Here is a 24,615-nt window from a genome sequence, read left to right as displayed (position 1 = left end):
TAGGGTAGTTACAGGGGAGAAAACCCTGGGCCACAGAGTAGTTTCGGGGGGCTTGAGGAGTAAAGAGAAGGTAGCAGGAACAGGCCAGGGCAGTAGAAGTTTCTAGATGAGATGGCTAGGCTGAGGCAGCCTCTAAAAGGTACCTGGGGTAGGGAGGGTGGGGACATCCCCTCTCTTTCTAAAAACAGGCACTGGTTCCAAGGACCTTCTAGCATTTGTTCAAGGACAGCCCCAAGAGCTACAGGCTTGGGCCAAGAAAGTGCCTTTTGTACCCACTAATCATTATGACCAACCTAGATAGCATATTCAAAAGCAGAGACATTACTTTGCCGACTAAGGTCTGTCTACTCAAGGCTATGGTTTTTCCTGTTGTATGGATGTGAGAGTTGGGACTGTGAAGAAGGCTGAGTGCCGAAGAATTGATGCTTTTGAACTGTGGTGTTGGAGAAGACTCTTTGAGAGTCCCTTGGACTGCAAGGAGATCCAACCAGTCCATCCTAAAGGAGATCAGTCCTGGGATTTCTTTGGAAGGAATGATGCTAAAGCTGAAACTCCAGTACTTTGGCCACCTCATGCGAAGAGTTGACTCATTGGAAAAGACTTTGATGCTGGGAGGGATTGGGGGCAGGAGGAGAAGGGGATGACAGAGGATGAGATGGCTGGATGGCATCACTGACTCGATGGACGTGAGTCTGAGTGAACTCTGGGAGTTGGTGATGGACAGGGAGGCCTGGCGTGCTGCGATTCATGGGGTCACAAAGAGTCGGACACGACTGAGCGACTGAAATGAACTGAACTGAACTGAACTGAATCATTCTGGAAGAATAATCTCCTTGGAAGAAAAGCTATGACAAAATTCAACAGCATATTAAAAAGCAGAGACATCACCTTGCTAACAAAGGTCCATATAGTCAAATTTATGGTTTTTCCAGTAGTCATGTATGAATGTGGATGTGAGAGCTGGCCCATAAGGACAGCTGAGCGCTGAAGGATTGATGCTTTCAAATTGTGCTGGAGAAGACTTGAGAGTCCCTTGGACTGCAAGGAGATCAAACCAGTCTATCCTAAAGGAAATCAACCCTGAATGTTTACTGGAAGGACTCATGCCAAAGCTGTAGCCCGAATACTTTGGCCACCTGATATGAAGAGCTGATTTACTGGAAAAGACCCTGATGCTGGGGAAGATTGAGGGCAAGAGGAGAAGGGGGCAACAGAGGATGAGATGGTTGGATGGCATCACTGACTCAATGGACATGAGTTTGAGCAAACTCTGGGAGATAGTGAAGGACAGGGAAACCTGGTGTGCTGCAGTTATGGGGTCACAAAGAGTTGGACATGACTCTGACTGAACAACAATAATCATTCTGGAGAGACTGCTCACATAATTTTAAAGATTCTAAGAGGGTGTGGATAATGGTGATTGGAAGGCTGAATGAGAGTGTAGTGATAGAATAGAATCATGTCTCATGAAGAAAGAATTTTGAGCTATGGAAGACACCAGTACAGACCCCAGTACTAACAAATGGATGCGCCAGAGGACTTGAAATGTTTTGCTAAAGTTCTGTGTTGGGTCCTTTTGAATACCCAAATTCCCCAAAGCACACTGTGAGAGGGGACTAAAGTCTTGAGAGCCTACAAGATTTAGGTACTTCACATATTTAATCTTCACAACAGCCCCAACTGGTAGATATCATTATCCCTACTTTACAGATGAGGAAATCAAGGCTGAGAGGTTAAGTAACAACCATATCATACCACAGGTAAATGGCTCCGCTATCCAACCAACAATGATAATCACTATAGACCACCTTACAATGAAAATTTAACATATGACAATGGTTTCCCATACATTTCATCACATTCTCACACCATCTTAGGCAAAAATCAGGAGGCACAGTGGTGAAGAATCTGCGAGCTAATACAGGAAACACAGGAGACGCAGGTTCAATCCCTGGGTTTGGAAGATACTCTGGCGTAGGAAATGGCTGACCACTCCAGTACTCTTGTCTGGAAATTCCCATGACCAGAGGAGCCTCGGGGGCTACAGTCCACGGGGTAGCAAAGAGTTGGACACAGCTGAGCACATGAGCACTAAGCACTCATGCCATCTTAGAAATATGTGTAAATGAGGGGCTTTCCTGGTAGTCTAGTGGTTAAGACTCTGCTTCCAATGCAAGGCACTCAGGTTGGATACCAGGTCTGGGAATTAAGATCCCACATACCAAGTGGCCAAAAAAAAAGAAAAAAAGAAAGAAAGGGGATACACATAAATGAATGTAAACAGCTGGGCAGGACAGACCTCTGAACCCAGGGCCTCCAGACATTCAAGGACTCTCACCAAGGCAGGGTAGCTCATGACCCAGCACACTGGGTTCTGGGCGTGTCCAAACATCCCTGTCTGGGTGGTACCAGAGAAGGTCTCTTCATCTCCCATATCCTTCTCCCCACCCCCAACTCCTGAGCATATTTCATGCATCCTTCATTTGCAAGTAAATTGACCTTAACTTGAAATCCAGCATTAATACTCAAAAAACTGCTAGCTGGGCTCTGGGAAGCACTGGTAAGGAGTCATCTTACTGTTTCTTTTATACTACTTGTATTACCCATTCAAAAAATTCTTTGACAAAAAAAAAAAAATTGGTTTAAACAAAACCCCTGTGGCAGGAATGAGTAGTATAATGTATCTCTTGGACAGGATTTAGCAACAGAACAACTACAGGTTAACTGAGACTGCTGGGGATTATAGCAGGGAGGGGGTTGTGATAGTAACATGCCCCCCCCCCCCAATAGCAGAAGGAATCAACAGCTTCTCATTCAGCCCGTCTGTGGCAGGCAGGGCTTCCTATTGCCAACAGGGAGCTTTCCCAAATCCTATCTCCCTAGGCCTCTGGTCCCATCCCCTAGGACAGAAGAATGGGCTCTGAACCTACCAGCCAAGTGGAGACCCTGGAAAATGTGTAATGGAAATAATGACACACTGCAGCCTTCAAGTTGACCCTACAGTTTCCAAACCACAGAGCCCCAGGGTGACTCTCAAGTTCTCAAACTGGGTTTTGATCCTTTCCTGCCTGAGCCCCATGTGAATAAAAAGTGACGTGGTTCTCACAGCACCCGGCTCCTTGCTCCCTGCCAGAGGCTGGAAACCAGACCCGTTTCCCCATCATTTCTCCGTTTGAAACGTGAGGGTTTTTTTTTCCCCCCTTCCTGCTGGTATCCTTTTTATGTTTCCTTCCCTCTGGCAGCCTTTTTATATTAGCCCACAGTGGCAAGCCTTCCTGCACGCATTCACTCTGTATACAATTGCCAAGCACCTACTATGTGTTGGGCTGGGCTCTAGGAGCTGTGATATAACTTCCCTGCCTCCAGAGAGCTCATATTCTAGCAGTTGCCCTGACTTGCTCGGACCCTGGTCAATACCTGGACCACTAGCTTAGGTTTCTGGCCTCAGCTCAGCTATAACTGGATTAAAGGATGTCTCTAGCCGGCAAGGTGAAAAGAGGAGAGGAAGGAGTTCTGACCAGGAGACAGAGTCTGACTACATTTCTATTTTTTAAACAGTCTGCAGGTAAAACAGCTTCCTTGGGTTTCATTTCCATCTTTAAAAGGTTGTTCTAGGGAATTCCCTGGCGGTCCAGTGGTTAGAATTCTGAGCTTTCACTGCAGAGGATGCAGGTTCAATCCCTACTGGGGGAACTGAGATCTTAAAAGCGGCGTGGAAAAAAACAAAACCAACCAACCAAAAAACTGGTCGCTCTACCTAGATAAAGACAAGCTGCATGCTTGAGAGTAAGATAACAAATATAGGAAGTGTTTGGTTCTCAATCTCCATGAAGAACGGGTAATGCTAAAAGATGGAGAGGCTTCCCGGGCATGTCCATCCATGAATTTATAGGAAAATAATACCTAATAAACATTTGAGTACATGTATAATATATAATACATATTTGTTTATATATATATGTACTTACATAACCAAATGTTTTAAAAGGTTATTAATTGGTCTTAACATATCATAGAAAAGTAAACTACCCCTATTGAAAGAGAACAGCTCAAATGTGGCAACCAAACACATCTGTGTATCTTGCATTTGGCATACAGACCAAGAAGAGAACAAGACCAGCCCCCTCCCTTCTGGTAACTATCCTTTCCCTAGGATAACCACTATCCTTACTTCTAACAGTACAAATTAGTTTTGCCTGTTTTTGAACTTCATATGAATGGAAAGTTTGAGGAAATTAATCTATCTTAAAGCTGCCTGTAAAGATTGTTCATTCTCATTGTTGTGTATTGTGTGAATGTAACATTTTGTCTATCCTTGCTGTGGTTGATGGACATTTTGGGTAGTTTCCTGTTTCTTGGCTGTTACAAACAGCGCTGCCCTGAATATTCTAGAACAAGTATTTTGTACATATTTCTGTGGAATTTCAATAGAACTACAGATTCATAGTGCATTCCTAGGTTCAGCTTTAGTAGACATTCATTGCCAAATAGTTTTCCAAAGTGATTTGCACCAATTTATACTTGTACTAGCAATTGTTGGGAGTTTTAATATTGTAGTCAGTTTTACAACGATGTTGTCTCCTGTGTTATCTGTACTTTATTCCTATTTTCACATATTTACAGGGTCTTCACACTTGTCATTTCATTTTTTAAATATTTTTATTTAGTTAGTTGTACCGGGTCTTAGTTGCAGCATGCGGGATCTTTACTTGCAACATGCAGGATAATTTTAGTTGTGGCATGCAAATTCTTAGTTGCCGCATGTGGGATCTAGTTACCTGAGCAGCGATGGAATCTGGGTTCCCTGAATTGGGAGCACAGAGTCTTAGCCACTGGACCACCAGGGAAGTCCCCACACTTGTAATTTTAAATACATTTGTAAAGAAGTAACAATGACAATGGGGAGGGCATGTGGCTCTCAGGACACGGCAAGTATAGGGGGAAGATAATTTAAATAGCAAGGCCAAGCAGCTAATGAAAAATGATTCAAGATGCTGAGTGGAGAGGAGCTTGAGCCTGGTAGACAGATGCTACTCACAAGTAACTGCCAGGGGAAAACAGAGGCTCAAAGTGAGTAAAACTTTTGACTTTTTAGAGAGAAGCCAGAAAGACAGATTTTTTAAATTTGACAACTGATTGACAATTTTGGAAAACGTCCTACTGGCCAAACAAAACATTTGTCAGTGGGCCAGATGCTCAGCCCTCAAGTTTGTTTTCAACCTCTCTACTGGCCATAAGGGCTTGGCTTTCCGTCGGGGGCGGGGCGGGGGGGGGTAGGGATTTGATTTATACCAAGTCATCTCACTGGTTAAGAGTTTAATTTCCTCTGTGATCAAAAGGGTAAAATAAAAACCCATCCTTCTGTATGGTGATGGTCAATAAAATAATTTAGGAGCCCTTTACAAAGTAAAGTACTCCCCCATCTCCTGAGTTCTACTTCCATTGTTATGCATGGACACCTCCACTTAAAGCATTTGAGGAGTTTTCGTATTCCTACGGTGCAGTTCAAGGTTCAAGTTACCTATTCATACAAGTTTTTAAAGGATCCCTTTGAAAATGGGATCCTGCCGGGATGTAGGGGGTTAAGAGGAAATGGCCTATTAGGGTCTTGCTAATTCGAGAAGTCCAGGACCTCAAAAGTATCAGCAAAAGCCAAGCCTCGGAAGAATTACGACCATTAACCCGACGAAGGCCAGTAGGATCTTCGAGTAACTGCAGAGCAGAACCTAGAACCGGGAGTCAGCGTCCGGTGTTACATCCCCTGGCCTTGGCCGAGCGCAGCACAGAAGACAACTCCGGGGCTCAATGGTCCAACCCAGGATACCCAGGTAAGGCGTGTCTTCACGGCGCCGTTAGATGCCCGCTCGAAGTGAGGCACGGCCGGCCGGGGGCGGTTGCTGCCCCGAGAAGCAAGCTGGAGGAATGACCTGCCCCGGAGGCGAAGTCTGCGCCCACCCGGGGGTCTAGATTCCTAGCTGGTGGGTCGCTCCTACACGTGCCGCGTCCCGGACCGCTGGGGAGCGCGCAGACCCGACCGCGGAAAGTTGAACACTCGCGCGGCCGCCCGCGCGCTCCGGGCGCCCCCTCCCACCCCAGCGCCGCTCGGCGCACCCCCCGCTCCCAGGCCGCGGCGGGACGCCCCCGCCCCCATCGCAGCTCGCAGTGCGCAGGCGCCTCCCCGTGGCTCCGGGCGGCGGGAGCGGGAGGCGGCGGCGGGAGCGGCTTCGGCCTCGGCCGGAGACTGAGGCGAAGGCGGCGGCGAAAGAGGTGGAGGAGGAGAGACGACGGTGGCGGCGAAGGCGATGGCGACGCGGGGCACATGAGGCGGCGGCCGGCGGGACGGGCCGAGGCCCGGCGGAGGAGGCGGCTCCGGGGGACCCCGCCGGCCGGTGAGGGGCGGCCGTAGGGCCGGCTGAGAGGCAGCGGGCCAGGGGCGGGGCCCGAGGGGAGGCGGGAGAACTTGTGAGGAGGCTGGAGAGGGGTCTGGGGCCCGGCGGAGAGTGCGGCGGGGGGCGAGTGGAGGGAGAGGACGCCACCGAGGGCTTCCCGCCGAGCCCCGAGGGGGCGTCGCGACCCGCTGGCCGCCGCTGCCCCCGGCGCGCCCTCCCCCTTTTGTCCCCGGACGCGCGGTCCCCAAATTGGGAGGGAAAACGGCTCGGGGTGGGCCCGGGCCGCGGCGGTCGCGCCGGGTGGGCGGGGAGCCCGGAGGATCTGGGCGCGCACTTCGGCGGTGCTCGCAACTCCTCGGGCGGTTAGGGGCGCAGGGCCGAGCCGGGGCGCTTCGCGGGCTGGTCTTTGTCTCCGGATGCTCGGCCCCTGACATCTCTCCGGGGGGCGTGCCGTTCGTCTGGCTCTTTCCTGGAACATCCCTGCCGGGACTCCAGTCTCTGAATGTTTGAGAGATGTAGTTCGCGGGCTTGGAAGTGAGGGGACCGGGGAATATGGTAATCGCCTCTCGGTTAACACGTTTTTGTTTTTAAAACTTAAAATGATTTTTTTTTCCCGCTTGGTGAAACTTTGAACGACCGGTATGTTTGTGTGTGTGTGTGTGTGTGTTTTCCTCCTTCTGTCTCCAGATTCAAAATTACGGGAAGGCGCTAACACTGTGATTGTGGCCAGTTGTGTGGTTGGCGGCTGCTGTTGGAGCTTTGAGTTGAAAAGATTTATGTGATTGTGTGGTTTAGAATTGTTTGTTGTTTTCTTTCCTTTTCTTTTCTTTTTTTTTTGAGACTGTTTCTAAGATTGGGATTACTTTTTCTTTGGGAAATGGGCGGATTTGATTTACCATTTTGAAGGAATTTTTGTTCATTGAGAACCTGCAGTAGTACAGATTTCATTGTGCTCGCGCTTTACTTTGTTAGCATCAAGACTACTTTGTGGGATCGAATAAATCAAGTTACAATAAGTTCTGGATAAGCGTTATCTTGTATGCCTGATCAGTCTAAAAATTATCATACGTTCGTGTTGTCTATATGTTCCAGTGAATATATGTGAAAGTGTTGTAGAAATCAAACTGTATATGTGAAGAGGATTTTAATTCTCTTATCAACGGAGTACATTAACATCTGTAGAAAAAAAAGACAATGTAATTTAGGAATCAAATCCTTTACTCCAAAAGAGGGCTTTAGGTATCATCCAGAATAAGAATGCAGAAAAAGAAAACTTAACTCCTGAGCTCCTGACTAAAAGTACATGAATTGTGATTATGTTTGCTGCATTTATGTGTGTTTATTTTTTGGATTTTACCATAGTTTTGTGTATTGCAGTTGCTTTGGATTCCCTAAGTGCTATGTAATGGCAGAATTAAAGAAACATGTGAACTAAGTCTTCTGGGTGAAAGGTAAAAAGCTCTGGTAAACAAGTCTGTGTCTTAGTTTTCACCAGATCATTGTGTTGTAGGAAAAGGACATTTTGAAGAGAATATATGGCAGTTATATGAAATTCTCCTTTTATTATTTGTCCTGATTTATGAAGAATGGTTTGATACTATTTACTAACTTTTGGGTCCTTTTGCCAAGCATTTCAAACATCCTTTCCAAATATCAGTGTTCTTAACTTTTTATGTTGTGTGACTTTTGAATTGGTTTTCTTTTTTTATTTATTTAGCTGCACTGGGTCTCCCTTGTGGCATGTGGGATCTGGTTCCCTGACCAGGTATCCAACCCAGACCCCCTTCGTTGGGAGCTCAGAGTCTTAGCCACTGGACCACCAGGGAAGCCCCTTAAATTGGTTTTCTATTTGTGCTAGCAGGCACAATGCTCTTAAAAAGGAGCAAAGGACTGAGTAACTTTCTGTTCAGTCTATGAAGGTAGAATTGAGTTTCAGCCTTTAATTGAAAAGGTTTAAGAGGTTAACATATTTTTAGCATAATAATCTTATTTATAAATGCTGCTGTCCCTTACTAATTTTTATTATTTCATATCTGTATAAATTAGCCAAAGTGAAAGGATTCTGGGTAGGTCTCTGATTAGCTACTCCTTTCCTCACCGCCCCTTCAGGATTCACCTATCAATTCATTAATTGGGATCCTAGACTACAAAATAGATAATTAAAATTCAGAGCATCTTTTTCTCAATAAATACCTAGTTCCATGATTTTATTCAGTGCAAAGTGATGAGTTCCAAAAAAGCTGGAACTTTTTTTTTAAGTTCACATTTCAAAGTAAATGAAGTGTTTTCTTTTGTATTTTGTTTTTTAAATATTAATTTGCATAGTTGAGTGCAGCTGAAAGTATCTTTACTTATTTCTGAACTTGTGCTTTTTTTGTGGCATAGAAGTTTGTGTGGCTCCTATCTAAAATGCCTAGCAAAAATTTAGGCAAAGATAGGATGGAGTTACTTTTTTCTTTTGGGGACCATTTCTTTGAGAATACATATAAGATAGGTTTTAGCTGATACCATTAACCTGAAACTTACACAGAAAACAGTGTTGAGCTGTTAATATCAGCGAAGTGTCAGCAGTTGTTTTTCAAGCATATTACTGCAGCTTATGAATTTAGTTTGTGTGGAAGTAAGGACTATTTGGTTAAGTCTGGGCACCACTATTTTCTACAGCTGTCAAGAGTGAATGACCAGTCATTCTGACTGGCATATGGTAGAGAACACTTGGGTTTATCATTCAGGTCAATAAAGTGTTGCCTGATGAGGTGGTTTTTTCTTTTTCTCTAAAGACAAGGATGAGATCTTTATTTCTGTAGAATGTGCAGAACTCTTAGTTAAAGCCTGTTCTGTGAGGCTATATTGCTGTGACACTAGCAGAATTTGGACAAAAGTGTTCTGGTGCCCGTTTATTCAGTGCAATTCTCTTTTCAGTCATGTACCTATGGTAAGCATTGAGCTAGATGCTGAAGATTCAAAAATGAATGTGGTTTGGATTTTGCTCTCAAAATGCTTAGAGTTTAACATGCCAAAAAGGTTTAGCAATCTGGAAATTATGTAAAATCTTTGAAACAAAAAAAATGCATAGGATTTCAGAGGTTTTGTTTTTTCTCTATGGAGATGGAATCAACTTCGTATCCTATTGTCATCTAAATTGTAGTTAAGTGTCAGATAGTCATAAAAATTTTCAGCTACATCTTGCAGGGATTTATCAGGTTTGATGGAATTTATTGTTACTTAACCAAGTTACAGCATTCCTTTTGGGAATGTTCAGAGTGAAGTGGGTCTGGACTCTTGTCTATTTTTAGGGAATTCCCCTTTACTCATTCTTGGACCTTAGATTCTTAATTGCCCATCTAGAGTAGGTGTTTATTTGGATTGGAAGTTTTCCTTCCTGAAATAGTCTCTTCTCTTAGTTTTGTGATTTTCCTTCCCTGCTCTCTGGCTATTCCTTCAGGTCTCCTCCACCGCCCCCAAGATCTTTAATTGATGGTCTCTTTCAAGTCTTGGTCCTTAGTCTGCCTCCCTTCTCTAATCTTAACCATTCTGTGCCTTCAGTTATCACATATTTTTTTTTAATAGTTATTTATTTTTATTTATTTGGCTGCGCCAAGTCTTAGTTGTGGCACACAGAATCTTTTACCTGCGGCGTGGGAAACTCTCAGTTATGGCGTGTGGGATCTCGTTCCCTGACCAGGGATCAAACCTGGGCCCCCTGCATGGGGAGTGTGGAGTCTTAGCCACTGGACCACCAGGGAAGTCCCACCATATATTTTTAATACAGCCAATTTTTTTTTTAAATTTATAGTTCAGACCCCTTTTCTGATCCCAGCTGTCTGCTCAGTCAGCATCTCCACTTAGATACTCAGGTAGTTTGAATTGAGTTTCCCAGGGTGAACTCTTGATCTTGGTTCCAAATCTACAGCTTCTTCACTGTACCCTGTTTCATTAAGTGGCTCTGTCAACAACTTGCTGAAGCCAGATTCTTGCAGTTTTCTTTCCACCTCTAGTTTCCCCATCCTAGTCTTGGCCATCTTTTCCTAAGACAGTTATTATAGTCAATTTTAAATGGTCTTTCCTTGTTTTTTTCACTCCTGTTTAAAAAAGTAAAAAATACAGTATTACCAGTATAGTTGAAGTCTTCTGTTTCCTTACCTGATTGCACCCCCTCTCCCCTGACAACCACTGTTGTGGGCCTCCTAACCAGAGGTAATCACCAACCTGAATTTATTATTCTCTTGTGTTTCTTCATATTTCTATGTATGTGTATGCAGTATAATCTACTCCTCTCACATCAGCTAAAATTGTCTTTAAAAAGCAAATTTAATCGAGTCACTTATCTGAAAACTTCTGTTCTCCCTTTAAAGCCTTCAGTCTTCATTTTTAACATGGTGTGATCTGGCCTTGCTACTTCTCCAGCATCATTTATTTTTACTTGCTTTCTTGTAGTATATGGTCTAGCTATATAGATCTTTTTTCCCCCATTCACTGAAGGTTCAGAGCTCACCCAACAGCCTTTCTACATGCTGTAGCTAATCTCTCTGTCTGGAAGGCAGCTCTTCATTCTTCAGAACTTGCTTCACTGTGTGCTGTGCTGTGCTTAGTCGCTCAGTCATGTGCAACTCTTTGCGACCCCATGGACGGTAGCCCTCGGGGCTCCTCTGCCCATGGGGATTCTCCAGACAAGAATACTGGAATGGGTTGCCATGCCCTCCTCCAGGTGATCTTCCAAAGCCAGGGATCGAACCCAGGTCTCCTGCATTGCAGGTGGATTCTTTACTGTCTGAGCCACCGGGGAAGCCCATATTAGATTAGGACTGTCTTATAGCACCTTGCACTTCCCTTATGTAGGATAGATCACAGTTTTAATTAGTTTAATTATTTGTATAGTACCTATTTCATCATTAGACTATACTTTTTTTTTGTCACACCTCCTGGCTTGAGGGATTTTAGTTCCTTGACCAGGAATTGAACTCAGGCCCCAGCAGTAAAAGTTCAGAGTCCTAACCACTGGACTGCCAGGGGGTTTATATACCATACACTATACTTTATATGCCGTAAAGTCAAGAGAAATATCTGTCTTGGATGGCCGCTATCCCTAGCAGCTAGTTCATAGTTCATTTATGTATTCAACAATTATTTGGATGTTTACTAATGTCTTTTTTATTTGTAGTTACTGGTGGTAATGAAGTAACTTCTGTCAGAGTTTTTGTTCTAACTAGAAGTCTTATTATTTTTTTGCATTTTTGGTCTTATATGCCAATACAGTGCTAGGTTTTTAGTAAATACTTACTGATGTAAACTTACTTGTATCCATGGCCTGATCAGTCTTAAGCGGTTTTAATAAACCAAAATACTATGATCGCCTATGCTGCAGTATACATAGTGGAGACTCTTGCCTCCCAGGAAGATAATCACAGGCTTAGGCAGGTTGTCAGATGGAATAAAGAAATTGAAGATTAGTTTTTTTCTTTTTTTTTTTAAACGTATTTCATTTATTTATTTGACTGTACCAGGTCTTAGTTGCAGCATGCAAGATCTTCGTAGTTGCAGCAAGTGAAATCTAGTTCCCTCACCAGGGATGTAAGCCTGCGCTTTGTATTGGGAACTCGGAGTCCCAGCCACTGGGACCACCAGGGAAGTCCTGAAGATTAGCTTTGTTTTTTTCACATAGTTTACCTAGTTCTGATTTTAATTTCTTCCTGTTTGCTGGACCAAGAGTCAGTATAAATAATGTCCTAAGAAACTTGGACATATTATGCAATTATACATTAAGGCTGGCATTGATAGTTTTGTACTTGAGTATTTCACTTCATTGAATTAAAAAAATTTTTTTAATAGGTAATTACATAGTACAAAATCAAAGGTGTGAGAGGATTTACAGTGAAAAACAAGCCTTCCTCTGTTCTCTTCTCAGTTACTCAGATTTCTTCTTTCTGCTGAAGCAATTATTGTTTGCTTTTTTTGTGTGTGAATTCTTTCAGAATATCCATACACTCAGTATCCCCCCAAATAGCATACTCTACACACTGTTCTGCATTTTCCACTCATATATCTTAGTTTGTTTCTTATTATTACAGACACAGCTGACTTTTTCTGTTTTTCATTACTAGATGTGCTGTAATTTGTTTACGGAGTCTCTTACTGATAGGCTTTACGTTGTTTCCAGCCTGTTACCAACAGTAGTGCCGTGAATATTCTTGTGCAATGTTTTATGTATCTGAACATTTCATTAGATAAATATTGAGCACTGCAGTTGCTTGCTGGATCAGAAAGTATGTGCATTTTCAATTTTGATGAATATTCCATCTTGTCTTTTATAGAAGCTTACTGTTTTACCCCACTTCTAGTAAAGCACAAAGAATGCCTATTTATGGGCTTCTCTGGTGGCTCAGTGGGTAAAGAATCTGCCTACAATTCGGGACACCTGGGTTCGATCCCTGGGTTGGGACGATCCCGTGGAGAAGGGCATGGCAACCCACTACAATATTCTTGCCTGGAGAATCTCCATGGACAGAGAAGCCTGTCGGGCTACAGTCCATGGGGTCACAAAGAGTCTGACACGACTGAGCGACTAAGCACACACACACCTTATCGGTGATCTGTTAAATCAGTTTAAAATTTTTTTCCAATTGGACAAGCGAAAGTAGTATATTGGTACAGTTTTAATTGTAAATCCTAATTACAAGTGATATTGAATATCTTTTCATGCCATGTTATTAAAAGCCATTTACATTTCTCTTCATTGAAGGTTTTTTTTTTTTTAAATTGAAGTGTAGTTGATTTACAATGTTGTGTTAGTTTCTAGTGTACAACAGAGTGATTCAGGTATATATATTTATGTGTGTTCTTTTTCAGATACTTTTCCATTATAGTTTATCATAAGATATTGAATATAGTTCCTTGTGCTGTACAGTTGGACCTTGCTATTTATCTATTGCATATATAGTAGTTAGTACCTGCTAATCCGAAACTCCGAATTTATCTCCCCTCCCTTTTCCCCTTCAGTAGCATAAATTTGCTTTCTGTATCTGCATTGCGTATTTCTTTTGAGGTTGTTTGTTTGTTTAATTATCTGTTGGAGCTCTTTATATGTTAGAGAACTTAGGCTTTTCTTTTAAGAATTGCAAATAATTTTAAGCATTTAGTATATCTTTTGAGTTCTGTATAGTATTTTCTAGCTTTCTAGAATTTATAATTAAATTTGTCAATTCTTTCATTTGACATCTATGTAGTTTCATTTTAGAAAAGTCTTCACTACCTAGCTTATTAAGAAAAAATGTTCATTTCATCTAGCTTATTGCTTTGCTTTTAATTTGAAATCTTTGATCTATTTGGAACCTAAAGATCAAACTTTTATGTTTAATTTTTTCTATATAGCTACCCATAGTAGTTCAATATCATTTATTGAATGTTCCATCTTTTTCCTGTTAGTTTGAAATGCCACCTGTATCATACATTTTCTCAGATGTATTTAGGTCTTCTGAGCTTTATTCTGTTCCAGTCTTCTAATCATTTTGCCAATTCCACCTTTTAAAGTTATTATAACTTCATAATATATATCTAGAGAAGCTTGTGTGCCCTTGTTTCTCTTTCTGAAATTTCCCAACCATTGTTACTATTTAATTTTACACATTAAATTTAGAATTAGTCTGGTTCCAGAGAAATTCTACTGGTATTTTTAGAAATCAAGATCGAATTAAATTTAGATTAATTTAAGAACTAATATTTTTATGATTGCTCTTGTATCCAAGAACACATAATGCTTTAAGTCTTTAAAGTATTTTAAGCATTTAAGTCTTTTTGTTACTTGGTAGTATTCCTTGGTAGTATGTTTCTTGTGAAGCTTATTCCTCAGTATTTCATGTATCTGTTGCTATTTTAAGTGGAATCTTTACTTTAGTTATATAACTTGTATATCACTGTCAGTTTTTTCAGTGACCTTCTGTTTGGTTTTAAAACTAAATACTAAATTCACATAGTATAGGAAAAAGATCATTAGGTCTTGAGTTGTGTTTTAGGCTTTACAGCTAATTTGTTGGGAGATCTTAAGCAAGCCATTATGATCTTTAGTATTCTCTTTAGTAAAATATGAGTATTAATCTCATACTGTGGCGCTGGTGCCAGTGCAGAAGCCATAAGAGTCGTGGGTTCAATTCCTGAGTTGGAAAGATCCCCTGGAGGAGGGCATGGCAACCCACTCCAGTACTCTTGCTTGGAGAATCCCGTGGACAGAGGAGCTTGGCAGGCTAAAGCAACTGAGCACAGGCTAGAGCAACTGAGCACAAGTGAGCACACGTGCACATTTTCATCATTCAGAGTGAAAGCTTTGTGTTTATTATAGGTTGAGCAATTCAGGCAGATGTGCACTTCTCAGATTTACTTGGAAAGGAAAGCTTTTATTTTTAAGTTTGGAAAAATTAGTAGGAATTGGTGGAATGTCTCAGTTCTTACTGAATTGTGTGTCTGAAGCCATTGTCACCTATCATACTTGAGGGTGGGAAAGGAAAGTATGTTTATGATTTGAGGTATATCCTGGGAGGAAAATTATGTATATGTAGCTTGAATAGATTTATTTTGGTTGCCAGTTAATTATAGTTATTAGTTCAGGGAGAAATTTAAAGTGACCTTAGCATTTTGAACCCCAGGTAAAATGCTCTTAGTAGTTAGAAGCTTTAGTTTCTACTGCTTTTTATTTATTTTGCCTCAGAAAACTTTTTTGCCTTTTGGTTCAAACTTACATACATGTCAGTATAGTTTTTTTTTTTTTTTTAAGCTATGATAACTCTTCTTTGATATATTCTCCTAATTAATTTAACTGTGCTGGGTCTTTGTCAGGGACTGCTCTTGGTTGCTGCGCCAGGGCTTCTGATTGTGGTGACCCCTTCTTGGGGAGCACCGGCTCTAGATGTGCCGGCATCAGTAGCTGTGGAGCATGGGCTTCGTTTCCCTGGGGCATGTGGAATCTTCCCAAACCAGGGATGGAATCCGTGTCCCCCGCATTGGCAGGGTGATTCCTATCCACCGTACCAGCAGGGAAGTACCAGTGTAATTTTTTTTTTTTTTAAGGCGCACAGGCTTAGTTGCTCTGTGGCATGGGGGGGTCTTCCATCAGGGATTGAACTCATGTCTCCTGCCTTGGCAGGTAGATTCTTCACCAGTGAGCCACCAGAGAAGTCCCCCCAGTGTAGTTTCTTCAGATAGGAAAATGGAGATGAGATCTGTGCTCAGAATAGTTCCCTTAGCAAAGCCTTAAAGTAACCAGTTATTTTGGTTTTAAAAACTCCATTTAGGGCAGTATATTAACATTCAGTGCCTTCTCTCAGGAGATAAATCTTTTGGGTTTGCACTGAGTCTCATGGGCACATTCTTATCCCAACAGAAGAATCCCTGATATGAAGTGAAGTGATTAAGACAGGAAGTATGAGTTTTGTAACATTTTCACATGCCAAGCAGACATTTAATAGAATTCATAATGGACACTGGAATGTTTTTGGTGGCTGTTTTAATAATCATTGTCTCAAATAGAGGTAGCTCCAATTATTCAGTATCAGACACTCATGACCAGCAGGTAGCAATGGCACAGTGCCAACAACTATGCGTTTCAAGGAAGTATTGAGGATGTTAATTTTCTGTGTTGCTTCTGGACCACTTTAGAGTGCATCTCTAAAGAAATGAGAAGAGCAGCATTATGATACTAACTGCTATATAAGATATGTCAGAGAACTAATAACTTTTGATATATCCTTACAAATTAAGAATTACCCTGTTGTCTCATGATCCTATATTTTGCTCTAGGGTGAAATTTTATATAAGTTATTTCCTGGATCCCTTTACGCAGGAGCAGTGTAGTAATTGTATCAAAGATTCTATGAGATAGTTAACTTTTCTGTGATATATTCATTATTTAATTAGGTCCTTATGAATGTAAAATATGTATGTATGCAAATATTATGGAATTTGTACCCTGACCTATTTTTAAAATTTCTCTTAGGGCTCTTGTTGCATATGAAGGCTTTGCCAGCTTCATTATTACATGTATATTGTAGAAAATACTGAAAAGCAAATAATACAGAAATCATCAAATATCCATCCATATTTCCATTCAGATGTATCATATTGTGAATTTTTTTGTTTGATTTTTTTGTTTCTCTACTACATATGAGCATTTTCCCACACAGTGAAACATTTTTAAAAAATAGATCACAAATTGGCAGGCTTTATTCAGCTAATAATGTATCTGGCTCAGTATTACTTAAATATTTATTTTTCATATTAGTTGCCAACATGAAAAAAGGAAAAAAAGAGACAGGTAGAAGTGCAAATCGATAAACCCCCTTAAGAAAGGAGCTCATCTGCTTAGGCTGACACACGTGCGCCACACAGCTAGCCACCCTGGGTCTAGGCATTCAACACAGCACGCATGCATTCACTGGAAGACACACGCGGTATGTTCACAGGGGCATCGTGCGCAGTGGCTTCAGGCTGGAAGCTGCCCAGATGCCCATCAGCAGTAGGATGGATAGATGGTGATGTGTGCACACAGTGGTGGCATAATAAAGCAAAGAGAATGAGTAGACCAGAGCTAAATGCGACAAGACCGGTGACCCTCAGCAGATGCTGAATCAGACACAGAAGTGTGCTCTTTATGATTCCGATATAAGAGAATTCATGCTGTGAGTCCATTTGTGTAAAGGCCAAGGACAGGTTAAACCAGTGAGTCTCGGTGTGGTATAATGTTGTTTCCCGAGGGGCATTTGGCAGTGTCTGGAGACGTCTTTGGTTGTCACAGCTGGAAGAAGCCAGGGACGCTGCGATCCATTCTGCGATGCATAGGACCATCTCTCACAACAAACTATTACCCAGTCTGTCAATAATGATGATTTCTCTTAGGTAGGAAGGGGGCATAATTACGGCTGGTAATGCTTTGTTCTTGATTTCAGTGCTGGTTACATGGTTATGTGAAAATTCATTGATCTGCACATTTCTGTTTGTGTACCTTTCTGTGCTTCCCTGATAGCTCAGTTGGTAAAGAATCTGCCTGCAATGCAGGAGACCCCTGTTCGATTCCTGGGTTGGGAAGATCCACTGGTGAAGGGATAGGCTACCCACTCCAGTATTCTTGGGCTTCCCTTGTGGCTCAGCTGATAAAGAATCTGCCTGGAATGTGGGAGACCTGGGTTTGATTCCTAGGTTGGGAAGATCCACTGGAGAAGGGAAAGGCTACCCATTCCAGTATCCTGGCCTGGAGAACTCCATGGACTGTGTAGTCTGTGGAGTTGCAAAAAGTCGGACATGACTGGGCGACTTTCACTTTCACCTTTCTGTAGGTATTTTATACTTCAATCAAAAAAGTATCCCCAAATTGGGCTTCACATAAAAATCCAGGGTAAAGACTTATTTTGAAAGCTGTCACAATCTGATGACTGCAACGGCTGAAGCTGGTAAGCAGTAGCCCCTTTAGTTGGTCCTTGTGTTGTCCAGGCTCCACTGTTCTGTTTCAGTTAATTGTGTCACTTACTGGTATCTAGACGTACAGAAAATGTCCTAAGCGGCTTTTCTGAGGTATAATTCACACACCTTACAGTTCATCTGTTTATAATGTACTTCAGTATTTTTAGTAGACTCACTGGGTTGTGTAGCCTTCACCACAGTTTAATTTTAGAATATTTTCATCCCCTTCAAAAGAAACCCTGTACCTGTTACCAGTTACTCTCTACTCCTCCCCATGCTTCTCAGTCCTAGGCAACCACTAACCTACTTTTTGTCCCTGTATAGTTGTTTGAATTTTGTAATCTCTGTCCTAAAACAAGATTTTTGGAAGGACTGATGTTGAAGCTGAAACTCCAATACTTTGGCCACCTGATGTGAAGAGCTGACTCGTTGGAAAAGACCCTGATGCTGGGAAAGATTGAAGGCAGGAGGAGAAGGGGACGACAGAGAATGAGATGGTTGGATGGCATCACTGACTCAATGGACATGAGTTTGGGTAAACTCTGGGAGTTGGTGATGGACAGGGAGGCCTGGCGTACTGCAGTCCATGGGGTCGCAAAGAGTCGGACACGATTGAGAGACTGGACTGAACTAAAAACAAGATTTATAATGGTTGTGCAATATTTCCTCATAGAGATTATATCATAAGTTACATAAAATTCTTATTTTATTGGGCATTTATTTAAGGTAAATTATTAGATGTGATGTTACTGATTAAAGGACATAAAACATTTAAAAATTTCTGGTGAATATTACCATAATACCTTCCAAAAAGGTTGTACCAGACCAGCCTCACCATCACTGTATAATAATGTTTTTTGCAAATTTTGTATTGTGACGCTAGTCATATCAGAAATGCTAAATGTTTTTTTTTTTTGTTTTTCCCTAGACATGTCATTTTCCTAGACTGTTTGTTGTTCATTTGATTTGACCTAAGCTTTAAGCTGTTTTGGACTGGTGTACCAATACTGTCCTTTTTTACATGGAGACAGCACCACTTACAATGCAATGTGAATGAACGCATTATCCCAGGTTCCCCATACTTCTCCAGCTGGTTCCTGAAGGTTCTTACATTGAAATAGAATGGCTTTTTGCCAGCACAAATTGACACTTCAACCCACAGTGGTGTATTTTGTTTCCTTGTTAGTTAATAGGGCCAAGATACTTTCCTTTATTTTATAATTTGACTTACAACAAATTTTAAATATTTGTTTTTCAAATATGGCTCATAGCCAAGAGCTCTTCTGAAAAACACGTTGTTTTCCTGTTTGTAATACATAGATTACTGTTTGTAATACATAGATTAGAGCTACCATAATGCTTTTGCTGAGAAATTGTCACTAGCTAGTTATTAAATATCTATTATCACTCATGCAGAATTAACTTCCATTTAAAACGTTCCAGTTAAACAAAACTTCATTGTAAACCCTTTAATTGATTCCTTGTGTCTGCACATAAAGCAGTCTCATTCAGGAGTGTGAATCACTAGCACAATTCTTAGTGGATCACTCAGCTCATAATCTGGGAGGCCCAGATAGTTAATACTTGAGAATCATGATGAGTCAATATGGAAATTTTTCAGTTTAGTCCAACTGCGGATTTTCTGGGACGACTGTTTGGAAAATGCCTTTTTGAAAATTTGATGTCTTAATATTGTTCAGTTTCACTGCTTGTTACTTTGCTTCTTTCCTGTCCCTGGAGTTCTGAATTCCTCATAATTTATTGGTTGTTTTGTGAAAAGTGCTCTGCCTGAGTTGATTTTCATCAACTGTTAAGGACCTTTGTAATGATCTGATGTGATATTTTTCACTTAATACACAAATGAAAAAGTGGAAAGAAATATTTATTCCTGAAGTGCCTGTTAGAATCTCTTGGCTCTCAGGTCAGGGCTTACTCTCAGTTTCATTAAAGTCAAGGTTAGAATCACTTTACTTCCCTGGTGGCTCAGACGGTAAAGCGTCTGCCTGCAGTGTGGGAGACCTGGGTTCGATCCCTGTGTCAGGAAGGTCCCCTGGAGAAGGAAATGGCAACCCACTCCAGTACTCTTGCTATTAGTTCATCCTGGATTTTTGTTTAGAAAAGGAATTAAGATTTTTAAGTGAAAATGAAAGTGTTAGTCGCTCAGTCATGTCCGAGTCTGTGATCCCATGGTCTGTAGCCCACCAGGCTCCTCTGTCTATGGGATTCTCCAGGCAAGAATACCAGGGTGAGTAGCCATTCCCTTCTCCAGGGGATCTTCCCAACCCAGGGATCGAACCCAGGTCTCCTGCATTGCAAGCACATTCTTTGGAGCCACCAGAGAAGCCCAAGTGTTTTTTAATTAGAAGGAGATTAGGACTTTTCTGGTGATCCAGTGGCTAAGACTCTGCACTCCCAACATGGGGGGCTCCAGGTTCAATCCCTGGTCAGGGAACTAGATCCCAGATGCTGCAGTTAAGACCCCAAAAAAATAAATATTTTTTTTAAAAAGGAGATTAAAACTTGGCTCTGACCCAACTTGATTGTGCATTTGCAAGACATTTAAAATAGCACTACTTATTTTAATTTTTTAAATTTCCTAGTTATTTCAGTTTACTGAGTATTTAAAAATCGACAAGGAAAAAGTTATATACTTTTTTAGTTCATCTGAATCTCTTGGGAGCTTTTTTTTTCCCTCTACATGAGTCTGTGAGAAACTTTTCCAAAGAAATATATAAAATTGATATTTTTGGATTAATGGTGTTTTTGTGGCCAACATTATAGTAAAGAGATTGTAATGGAAAAAATGAGTCAGATAAACTGGAAAGTAAAGCATTTCCCTGTAGAGTCATTGTGCTATGAAATGTGTTTAAAAATGTTTAAACTTTAACAGATGATTCCAGTTATTTCTTCTAGTCTTTTGTTGTATAGCATATATAACACTGAATACCTCTTTATATATATATATATATATATATATATATATATATATATTTTATTTATTTGGCTGCACCAAGTCTTAGTTGTGGCATACTGTCTTCAGTTGTGGCATATGGAATCTAGTCCCCTGGAAAGGGATTGAACCTGGGCCCCCTGCATTGGGAGCTTGGAATCTTAGCCACTGGACCACCAGGGATGTTCGTAAATACCTCGTGAATACAACTGTAATTTTATTAAGTGTTTGTAATTTCTTATAAACTAGTAATACTTTATTGCAAGCTTCTTGATGGTAGTAAATACTAATTGCATGAGTGAATTTTATTTATTTTTTTAACTTGTTCATTGTGGTAAAATATCCATAACATGAAATTTACCATAGGTCTGTAGCATTAAGTACATTCACATTGTTGTGCAGCAATCATCTACATCTGTCTCCAGAACTTTATCTTCCCAACTGAAACTCCCTTCCCATTAAATGCTGACTCCCCGTTCCTCCCAGCCCCTGGCAATCACCAATGTACTTTCTCTCTCTGTGAGTTTGACTATTCCAGGGCCCTTTTGTGAGTAGAAACATGTAATATTTGTCCTCTTGTGACTTCTCGCTTAGCCAACTGTCTCCAAGGTTCATCAGCATTGTAGCATGTGTCAGAATTTCCTTCCTTTTAAGGCTGAATAGCACTGTGGGTATATTCCATATTTTGTTTATGTGTTGGTGGATACTGTGTTGCTTCCACCTTTTGGCTGTTGTGGATAGTACACTGTGAACATGGGTATAACAGATACCTGTTTGTACCCTGCTTTAATTTCTTTTAGGTAGACATCCAGAAGTAGATAGAATTTCTGGATCATATGATACTTCTGTATATAATATATTGAGAAAATCGTAACATTTTCTGCAGCGCTACACCATTTTACATTGTCAGCAGTGCACAACAGTGATTCCAGTTTCTCCATAACCTTTTCAGCTCTTCTTTCATTTCTTTTAATAGTACCCATCCTTTTGCGTATGAAATGGTACCTCACTATGCGTTTTTTGTCTCATTTGCATTTCCCTAATGATTAATGACAGTTTAAAACGTCTTATAATTTAAACACAGATTAACCCAAGCCTTGTTTGTTAAAAAATGCATTAGAATCATTGGCAAAGGAGTGAGGAAAACAGCATTCTCTTATCCTTGATAGTGGAAATATAAACAGGTACTGGCTTTCTGGAGGGGTCATTTGGTAATACATATTAAAATTTTTTGGAGAGATAGTACATTAAAAAAAAACCTGACTTTTTCTTAATAACACACACAGCTTTTCACAGTTTGTATAACTTTGTACAAATTTCTTTTATACAAAGAAATTCTTTTATAAATTTATCCTAAATCTGTAATTGGAAATGTGCTTCCCTTTAGCTCAGTTGGTAAAGAATCTGCCTGGCATGCAGGGGTCCTGGTCCAGTCCCTGGGTCAGGAAGATTCCCTGGAGAGGGAAATGGCAACCCATTCCAGACTTCTTCCCTGGAGAATTCCACGGACAGAGGGGCCTGACGGGCTGTAGTCCATGGGTTCACAAAGAGTTGGACATGACAAAGCGACTAACACACACACACACACAGTTTTAAGTATTATCATAAATCATTGTAAACAGCTTAAATGTTTACCCGTAAATGTGTTAAATTCTGATTCAGTACGCCTGGGAGTGGAAATCAGGTAAAGTAGGACCAGGGGATCGGCATTTTCAGTGAGCATGCTGGATAATTGTGATGAAGGTGGTCTGTGGACCACATTTGAGGAACGTTTACTCATCATTACTTAACATGGCTTACTTTTAGGTTTCTTGGTGTGCTAAGCCCCTCTGCAGACTGGCCTTTGACCTCCCTCAAACATCCTCTGTCGTGTTGCAGTCTAAGAGCTGTGTGCCACTTTTCACTCACATCATGTTCTCCATCTGCCTTGCCCCTACCTCCCACCCCAGCTCTGCCTGGTGAAACCATACCCATTCTTCAGAGACCCACTTGTCTTCTGCAGTAAGCTTAAACTTTTTTTTCCGGCTTTATTGCAGTATAATTGACAGCTTATACTTTTTAATCTATAGAAATTAGTCTCTTTTCCTTCTCTGAGTATTTTCACATTTTGTACTTCTATTCCATTCGTTGTATTCTGCTCTGAAATGATTGTGTTCATGGACAGTGGACATATTTTATATTTTCTGCCTTCTATAAATCAATTTAGAGCTTCTGTTGAATGTAACACATATATATTGAGGTATATATGAGGGCTCAGAGAATTTTTAGAAGCATGGACTTTCCTCTCAAGAAACTAATATTCCAGCAGAAGAAACTGATACCACTAACCTCAGTTTACTAGATTAAGTCCTGATATTGGTAGAATAAAAATTTATTATGGACTTTCTGAGGAGGAGATTAAATGAAGAGGTCTAGAAAACTTGAAGTGACCTTTAGGCTAGATCCTAAAGGATAAAAAATTTTCCCAAGTAGGAAATTGTGGAAAGACCATATAAAGTAGAGGAAAATCAATGAGCAGAGATTCAAATTTATTAAATCATTCAGTTAATAGTTTTTCTAAGTGCCAGGGTTATAAGAACAAAGTCTTTATTTAATTTGATTGAGGTGACAGATAATGAACAAGTTAACAAGTAAGTGTTTGAGGTAGTGTTGAGTGCTCTGAAGAAAAAAGGCAGGGCAAGGGTATAGAGAAGATGAAGGATTTTAAGTTTTTTTAACTTTAAAAAGTTTACAAAAGATTTATTTTAAAATCTCAAGCAGACTTTATTCTCTAGGACATGAAACGTTTTGGGCGGTGTTTTCTTCAAAAAGACAATATATTCCTTTGGTTCAAAAAATAAGACTATAAAAAGATATGTAATAAAAGTTAACTCTATCCCATCCCTCTTTGTCTCCTCCTCCACTTTTCTTTGTTAAAAAGAAAGATATCCTGTGTTTCCTTATAGAAATCTAAGCAAAAAACACAGATTGATATTTTTTCTCTATAGAAAAGATATATACATATATACACATATACTTTGCTGTTTTCACTATTTGAACGTCTTGAATATCTTTTCTCATGTTTTACAGCCATGCGGTATTCTGCTGTAAAAATAGGCCATGGTGCATTTAACCGTTCCCTTGACAGTGGACATTGAGTTACATAGAAACAGTGTTCTACTTTGATCATTCCCAAAAGTGAGGTACTGGGTCAAAGGATACAGATTCACATATAATTTTGTAGGTATTAGTAAATTGCCCTCCCACCAGCAGTATTTGAAAACGTCTATTTTCCATAACCTCTCCCACTGAAGGATTTTTGCCAGTGTGATAGGAGAATTGTATCTCAGAGTAGTTTATTATTGAGATATAATTTATATACCCTAAAATTTGTTCTTTTAAAGTATACAATTCAGTGGTTTTAGTATATTCACAGGTTGTGTAACCACTACCATTGTCTTAATTCCAAACATTTTCATTATCCCCAAAAGATAGCCTATACCCATTAACAATCACAATCCATTTCCTATAGGCCCTGAAGTGAAGCTCAGTCGTGTCCGACTCTTTGCGACCCCATGAACTGTACAGTCCGTGGAATTCTCCAGGCCAGAATACTGGAGTGGGTAGCCTTTCCCTTCTCCAGGGGATCTTCCCGACCCAGGGATTGAACCCGGGTCTCCCACATTGCAGGTGGGTTCTTTACCAGCTGAGCCAGAAGGGAAGCCCATAGGCCCTAACAGCCACTAACTAACCTGTCTCTGTTGATTTGCTTATTCTGGACAGTTCATATAAATGGAATCATACATTTGGTGGCTTTTGTGTCAGACTTCTTTCACTTAGCATTATGTTTTCAAG

General features: G+C 40.8%; 1 protein-coding gene across 1 annotated transcript in view; it reads left to right on the top strand.

Annotated features, from left to right (window-relative positions):
- GJC1 (gap junction protein gamma 1) overlaps nucleotides 6,188-24,615 on the top strand; it is a 31,841-nt gene continuing 13,413 nt past the window's right edge. Inside the window, exon 1 of the mRNA XM_018065251.1 lies at nucleotides 6,188-6,389. The gene's annotated coding sequence lies outside the window, so the exon portion shown is untranslated. The remainder of the gene's footprint in view (nucleotides 6,390-24,615) is intronic.

The sequence above is a fragment of the Capra hircus genome, chromosome 19, assembly GCF_001704415.2.
Source record: "Capra hircus breed San Clemente chromosome 19, ASM170441v1, whole genome shotgun sequence".
Classification (NCBI taxonomy): Eukaryota; Metazoa; Chordata; class Mammalia; order Artiodactyla; family Bovidae; genus Capra; species Capra hircus.
Note: the sequence above shows the minus strand (reverse complement) of the source record. Positions and strands in the feature narration are given on the sequence as shown.